We start from the raw sequence: 7,431 nt of genomic DNA on the forward strand, positions 1-7,431 counted from the left end.
CTAGAAAAGGTGGTCCTAGTAAGTGGAAAATCACTGGCATGAACTTCCATTTTCATGTTGCTCCAAGACTACCCACGGATGGGCTGTCATCCCACCCAGGGAGTCCTCTGGGGTGCTAACAGGTGTGAATACACACACACATGCTGGACCCCAAGAAACCTTCACTGAGAGGTTGAGAGGTAAAGGCCTTCTGCAGCTTCTTCAGCCTAGCACTAGTCTCATGGCCCCTACCTAACTAGGACCATGGGACTCTATCCCTGCCTTGTCCACGGTGACTTCTGCTGGAACCCCTGCCTCACCATCACCTTGACATGGAATTGTTGCAAACTGGAAGAAACAAACTCAACGGATTAAAAAGACAGGGACCAAATGCTAAGGATTATGGCAACTAGAGGCCCAAATGGGGGTTAAAAACCAGACAATACTCAACGTCCCTTTACTTAAAGTACAGTCTAGACAGTCAGCACTTGGGTTACCCCATCAGAAAGAATGAGGCCACTTGGCATGGTCGTGTATTTTCTTTTACTACCCCAGTGTCATGATGTAACATACCTCCCTTGTTCAGCTAGGAGGAAGAACATGGCCAGTCTGTTATCAGTCACTTCATCAGCCCAGGAACTTGAGACAATGACAGTCTGCAGTGAGTTCCAGGTGGATTCACTCATGGCAGACAGGACATCTTGGGTGGCCCCACCACAGACAGCTCCAACCCCTGCTGAAACGAGGCCAACTGCCCTTCTCCCCAGGGTGGGCGATGTTATAGATGGTGACACCAGGTTCCTCTGACTACTCAGTTGGCCTCGTGTACATTGTCTCATAAACAGAGCATCGTCTATACAAGCAAAGGCCACAGCTAATCCTGGGAAAGGGGGGTTGTGGTCTGTTGAAGAGGGCAGTTAGTTTCTATCGACTACCAAGAAATAGATGTCTGGGAGGGGTACAGGCCCCGGGTGGGGGTTCTGGTGCAGTTTGAGAAGACCCCATCACTGAATGTGGGTGTAAGCCTTTTCAAAGTCTTTGGTGGAGGCAAAAAACTGTGTACTTAGGCGCTTGGTGCCAGGCCTATCCAGGAGATAGAGATCCCTTAGGCCAGCTGACCTTGGGGGCACCACCATTGGCAATTTGATCTCTGGTTGCTGCCTCTCCGAAACCCAGTTTGTACCAGTCCTGGGTTCATGTACTGCTGAGACCTTGCCCTCGAGTGAAATGAGCGCAGTCGTTTGCACATTCTTTAGCACTGCCTCTGGGCTTCCCCTGAGGCTCAGCTTGTGAAGAATCCACCTACAATGCACAAGACCTGGGTTCCATCCCTGGAGAAGGGAAAGGCTACCCACTCCAGTATTCTGGCCTGGAGAATTCCACGGATTGTATAGTCCATGGGGTCACAAAGAGTAGGACACGACTGAGCGACTTTCACAGGGATTGGAATGAAAACTGACCATTCCCAGTCCTGTGGCCATTTGTTTGTAGTATGGAGAAGGCACTGGCGACCCACCCCAGTACTCCTGCCTGGAAACTCCCATGGACAGAGGAGCCTGGTAGGCTGCAGCCCATGGGGTTGCTAAGTTGGACATGACTATGCGACTTCACTTTCACTTTTTTTTGCGGGGTGACCCACAAATCCCCAATCCTCTAAACACCACCCACCCCCCCTCCCCCGGCCATGTCCAGCAAGGACAGCCTGTCACTGCAGCCTAAGTCCCTGATGTGACTTTGGTGCCTGAGACAGGCTTCCTGGTCTCAACCCGTTCTCCCATTTTCAGACTGTGAGTTGAGGCTTGTTGACCAGCCTCTGGAGAAGGCAATGGCACCCCCACTCCAGTACTCTTGCCTGGAAAATCCCATGGACGGGGGAGCCTGGTAGGCTGCAGTCCATGAGGTTGCTAAGAGTCGGACAAGACTGAGTAACTTCACTTTCACGCATTGGAGAAGGAAATGGCAACCCACCCATGTTCCTGCTTGGAGAATCCCAGGGACAGGGGAGCCTGGTGGGCTGCCATCTATGGGGTTGCACAGAGTTGGACACGACTGAAGTGACTTGGCAGCAGCAGCTTTGCAGTAATGCCTACTAAGATCCACTTGACTCTAGGATGTCTGGCTCTAGGTGAGTGACAATACCGTTGTGGTTATCCAGTTAATAACTTTCTGGTATAGTTCTGTGTATTCTTGCCACCTCTTAAGCTCTTCTGCCTGTTAGGCCCTTACCATTTCTGTCCTTTATCCTTCCCATCCTTGCATGGAATATTCCCTTGATAACTCCAAATTTCTTGATCTCCTAAGTCTTACCCATCCTATTGTTTCCAGTATTTCTTCCCATTGTTCATTCTCATGGCCCTCTAGTAAATTTCCATAGGTCGGAAAGCAAAGTGATGGAAGTGCCACTATCCATCCCCATTTCACCCTCATCTCTGGGCCCAGGTTTGCTCAGGGGCTGTGGGCAGGGGGGTGTCAGAAGTAAAAGGGATGGGGTCAATGTCACCTGTTGTGTCAGGACCGCTTCCTCTGCTGCTCCCGTGCCTAAGCTGGGACCTTTTGGTGTCCATGGCTACTTGTTATCACGCTGCAAGATCTCAGCCCCATACTTTACAGGGGATTGCTGCATGCCATACAGCTGCAAGGCATTTTGAATGTTTTTTTTCCCGAGCTTTCCTGATAGCTCAGTTGGTAAAGAATCTGCCTGCAACGCAGACCTCGGTTTGAATCCTCGATCGGAAGATGCCTTGGAGAAGGGATAGGCTACCCACTCACAGTATTCTTGGGCTTGTGACTCAGCTGGTGGGAAGATTCCCTGGAGAATTCCAGGGACACAGTCTTGTCTAGCTGAGTCAAGGCTAATGTGTTACTGTTACTTGGGGTTTAGGTGGGTTGAAGGCGTGGCAAGTTCTTTAAAAACTCATGCCCATCGAGTCGGTGATGCCATCCAACCATCTCATCCTGTCATCCCCTTCTCCTCCTACCCCCAATCCCTCCCAGCATCAGGGTCTTTTCCAGTGAGTCAACTCTTCGCATGAGGTGGCCAAGGTATTGGGAGTTTCAGCTTCAGCATTTACTGACTTACAATGTTTTCATTTCTCGTGTACAGCAGTAATCCCATCATACATATATCTCTAGGCCCATCCATGTTGCTGTAACAGCGTTTCATGGTTTATGGCTGAGTAACATTCAATCAGTCGGACAGGACTGAGTGGCTGAACTGATATTCCATGGGCTACATACTTCATGTGGTCATTAAGAGTTGGACACGAATGAGCACATAGTATTCCACTGTGAAAAGCATAATCACATGCTAGCAAAGTTATGCTCAAAATCCTTCAAGCTAGGCTTCAGCAGTACAGGAACCAAGAACTTTCAAATATACAAGTTGGGTTTCAAGAGGCAGAACATAACTGCCAACAATCACTGGATCATGGAGAAACTAAGACTGCCAGGAGAAATAACCTCAAATACACAAATACTACCCTAATGGCAGAAAATGAAAAGGAACTAAAGAGCCACTTGGGGGTGAGTGAAAAGGCTGGCTTAGAACTCATTACAGAGAAGGAAATGGCAACCCACTCCAGTCTTCTTGCCGGGGAAATCTCATGGACAGAGGAGCCTGGTGAGCTACAGTTAATGGGTTCCCAAAGAGTTGGACAGGACTTATTGAATGAACGATATTCCATAGCATATATGTACCACATCTGTAGATGGACTTTTAGGTTGCTTCCATGTCTTGTTACAGAAACCGTGGCAAGGGAAAGAGACAAGTGACACTTGGAGATGCAGAACAGCACAGTTTATTTAGCACCTGTTCAGACTCTGCAGTCGCCTCCAGAGGGTGAGTGCACAGGCTTTGTTCTGACCATCTCATATGGCATGGAGCTCTGGGTCCTAGTGACTTTCCCGCCTAAGCAGTTTGGCTGACCCAATAAGTAGGCCGGTTCACAGAAGCAGAGGTGGTGAGCAATAAGCAGACCAGTTTACAGAAGTGGTGAGCATAGCAATAAACTTAAGCAACCATTTTTTTTCCCTCTTCATTATGAAAAGACATTATAACAGAGTGCATGTTATCTTTTTGAATTGTTTTGTCTGGGTATGTGCCCAGGAGTTGGACTGCTGGATCATATGACAACTCAAAAAAGGGAATGGCTACCCACTCCAGTATTCTGGCCCGGAGAATTCCATGAACTGTATAGTCCATGGGGTCACAAAAAGTCGCAAAGACTGAGCGACTTTCACTTTCCAAAGGTTAAGCTTGTTAGCCTCCTCCAGTAATCAAACTGACAGCAGCTACTGCCAGGCCAACCTGGAGCCACTGAATCTAGTTGCTTGGAAAAATAGCCTATTGGCTGAGGAACGTCTCCCAGCTTCTGTATTAGGACCCTACCCTCGAGTAGTCCCTTCCTTTCCAGCCAGATACAAAATGGCTTTTTAAAGAGACCCAGAGCAGGAGCTTCAGAGAGGGCTAATTTTGTGAGTACAAAAAAACATCTTTGGGGGCGCTCAAACCTAATGTAGCTCTTCTCTCTTAGAACAGCTGTCTATTTCCAGGGGTTATAATATATTCCATGTATTGAACTTGTTGCTATGAAATTTGTGCCTTTTTCTGGAAGAACTGGTAACCGCAGGCTTGAAGGAAATTAAGAACTTCAATGTCATTCTCATCTGAGCCTCCATATCAACATATATCTACAGACTGTAGAACAGTCCCTTTTAGCATATCTTCTTTAATTCCTTTCTTAGGGTTTGGGCAAACAAGTGTTGACATCCCAACACCCCTGTGGTGGGTACTTCTGTCCACCAAGTGCATTGTTGCATCTGGTCCAGGTTGGGGTTAGTCCGCTCAAAGGCAATCTGATACTGTGAGGGGTCAACTGGGATTTAAGGTCAGAGAGTGAATCACACAGCATCTTCAGGGAGTTTTATAAGGATTGGCCACAAGGGGGTGTACAGGGACCACTGCATCTTCCTGCTGAGGTCTCGTACCATCCTGTATCCCTCATTTGGCTAACTGACAGAATGGGACTCTCGTATTCAGACAGAGCACCAAGAGCCTATGTTTTAAGAATGCATCTGTTTAGGGTTGTAACCTTTTCCATCTAATCTTATGGCAGCTTCTGGCTTAAGGTGAGTTTCTGCCGGTTGGGCATTTATGGCCTTCCAGGGACCTGTTTCAAACTGCAGTGTTCACGGCTTGCAGACTCTGGTTGGGAACAGGCCCTCGCTCTTCCTATTGATCAGCCTTAGCCAGGGTCAAGGTTAGAGGCTGCTTAAGGCCTCCTAACCGCCATGTGGCCCTGAGGGAGCCCAGGTCTCTCCTTGATAGTGGGGTAGGACACTCAACTCAAAAGGCATGTGAGAGCTCAGTGCAGTAAAGGGGCCAAGGATTTCCATCAGCTAGTCACCAGGAAGGAGGCCCAGCATGAGAAATCTGGACAAAGTGGCTCCTGTATTGAAAAAAATATATTCTTACCTGCCATCAGGGGCTCCTCGATGGATACAGACATCTTGTGGCAGGGGAGCAACCTGAATCCCTGGGCTTCCAGCACGGCCATCCCAGGAGAAGGGGCCCCTCCTTAGCGACCAAGGGCAGTCCCATCCCCAGTGACTGGCCTGTGTGTAGACTGGGCATGGCCCGGGGCCTCCTGGTACTCACTGGCCAATGGTTAGTAAACCCCCCTTGTTGGTCTCACCTCCAGACTGATGGCTGACCCCTCCTGCCCACTTTTGGGTTGCCCTGAGGTTATGAAGCATTGCCGAGAGCAAAGGCCATCTATTTAGTTTGAGCCTTGGCCTGGCTTTTTCATGGTGAGTCCTTTCCTTCTCCTCCATCACTAAATACTTCGAAGGCCACCTCTAGGAGCTATGGCATTTGTGTTTGTGGGCCTAATTGTAACTGAGTTTTTGCCGAGTTTCAGGGGGACTGACCCTAGGGAGCAGAGAGGTCAGCCTGTTCGAAGGAATGAGAAAGTATATTTGAAAGCCAGTTAACACTGAAAAAGATCAAGGAAGTGACCTAAGAGGAAGAAAACCCTGTTCTCTTTCAGGGACAGCCTCTGAAGGGTTTTTAGAAAACCTTGAGTATCAAACTTGATACATGGCAGTTGGCTGAACTGACCTTAAGGTCTCTCTTATTTTCCTATACTTGAGTGTATCCCCAGGGGACTGGGCTACATGGAACTGACCAGGTAATAGGGTGCTTGCAGGTGGGAATATACTGCACAGTCTGGAAGTGAAGGGGGTCCCAGAAGGAATGAAAATAACTTAGAGGAACTGGAATTGGGAGTAACAGAAGGTGGCACGAAGGCAGAGGGTGAGGTGGGAGCGACAGGAGGGTCCCAAGTCATTCACCCTGCATTCCTGATAATGCCTAAAGGGAAGTATGAATTCTACTGGACATAGCATTGAGTTTGACCAAGGCAGTTTGCCTTGAGTGAGGTTCAAGAAATTATCTTCCCAAAAGGCACGAAACACCAGCCTTCCTCCCAAGAGGGAAGCCTTAGAAAAAAAGGGAGGCAGAAAGCGGGAAGAGAGAGAGAAGACAGACATTCCCCAGTCACAACTGGAAAAGGCCCTGGATTTACCTGGAATCCAAGGATACCCATCAGGGCACCAAGGCCCCTTAGAAAGACGCTGACCTCAAGGTCTCCAGCTGGGTCACCGACGGTCCTGAAAGTCAGAAAGAGCCCAATTGTAGACAGATGCTCTATCCTGCCATTTCTGGCAAGACGTGTTTTCACCCCCAGGCCCTTCCACGGTGGGGCACCTAAAGCCTCAGTCTTGCAATATAATCAGACTGCACGTGCAGTTTTCATACGAGGTGTCAGAAATTAAAGCAATTCATCACAGGCTCGGAACTGAATTTGGGAAGCCAGCCCCAGCCCAGCCTTACCTCTGGGAAGCAGAAACAATTCGGACTTCCGACGCAACTGGGGCGAGCGGGAGGCAGAGGAGCGTAGAGAGCTAAAGATCAACGTGGGAGCTCGGGCTGAGGGAGGAGCCCGGGGGCCAGGTTAGCCGAGTTTGGACCACCTTCCCGGGCCCCGCCGGGCCAGGGTCCCTCCTCCAACATGCATCACTTGCACCTAGACAAACACCTTCCACCGCGTGCTAGATCCTGAAAGACCGCACGTTCGCCAGACTCAAGTATTTATAGAAACTGTTCCAGCTCTGCGATTGGGCAATCCCGGAGGAAGTATCCGCCCCCGTCAATGCTGATACGCTCTTCTTTCTACTCTTCCTGTCTTCACCAACCGAGCCCTGGCATCGCTTTCGGGAGCGGAGCAGCACCCTTAAGCCCCACCCTTTTGCAGAGGCCATTGAACCTAGCTGTGACTGACGGATATACCCAGCCAATCAGAGCCCGAACTGCAACATAGAGTGATCCCGAAGCCACCAATCCATCCCTGCGACGCCGGAGCCACCGGAAGTCGTAGTTCCTGAAGAGCCGAG

The 7,431-nt window shown here is 49.5% G+C and overlaps 1 long non-coding RNA gene and 1 other non-coding gene across 2 annotated transcripts; both read right to left on the reverse strand.

The window, feature by feature from the left end:
• Nucleotides 1-3,758: 3,758 nt before the first annotated feature.
• LOC122702291 lies at nt 3,759-7,088 on the reverse strand. The gene is made up of 2 exons (XR_006343206.1): nt 6,872-7,088; nt 3,759-6,648 (listed from the first exon to the last, which is right to left on the reverse strand). It is a non-coding gene; the product is annotated as an uncharacterized LOC122702291 (long non-coding RNA).
• LOC122702352 lies at nt 6,749-6,831 on the reverse strand. The gene has a single exon (XR_006343221.1). It is a non-coding gene; the product is annotated as a small nucleolar RNA SNORD60 (small nucleolar RNA).
• Nucleotides 7,089-7,431: the final 343 nt, after the last annotated feature.

This window comes from Cervus elaphus, chromosome 10 (assembly GCF_910594005.1).
Source record: "Cervus elaphus chromosome 10, mCerEla1.1, whole genome shotgun sequence".
Taxonomy (NCBI): domain Eukaryota; kingdom Metazoa; phylum Chordata; class Mammalia; order Artiodactyla; family Cervidae; genus Cervus; species Cervus elaphus.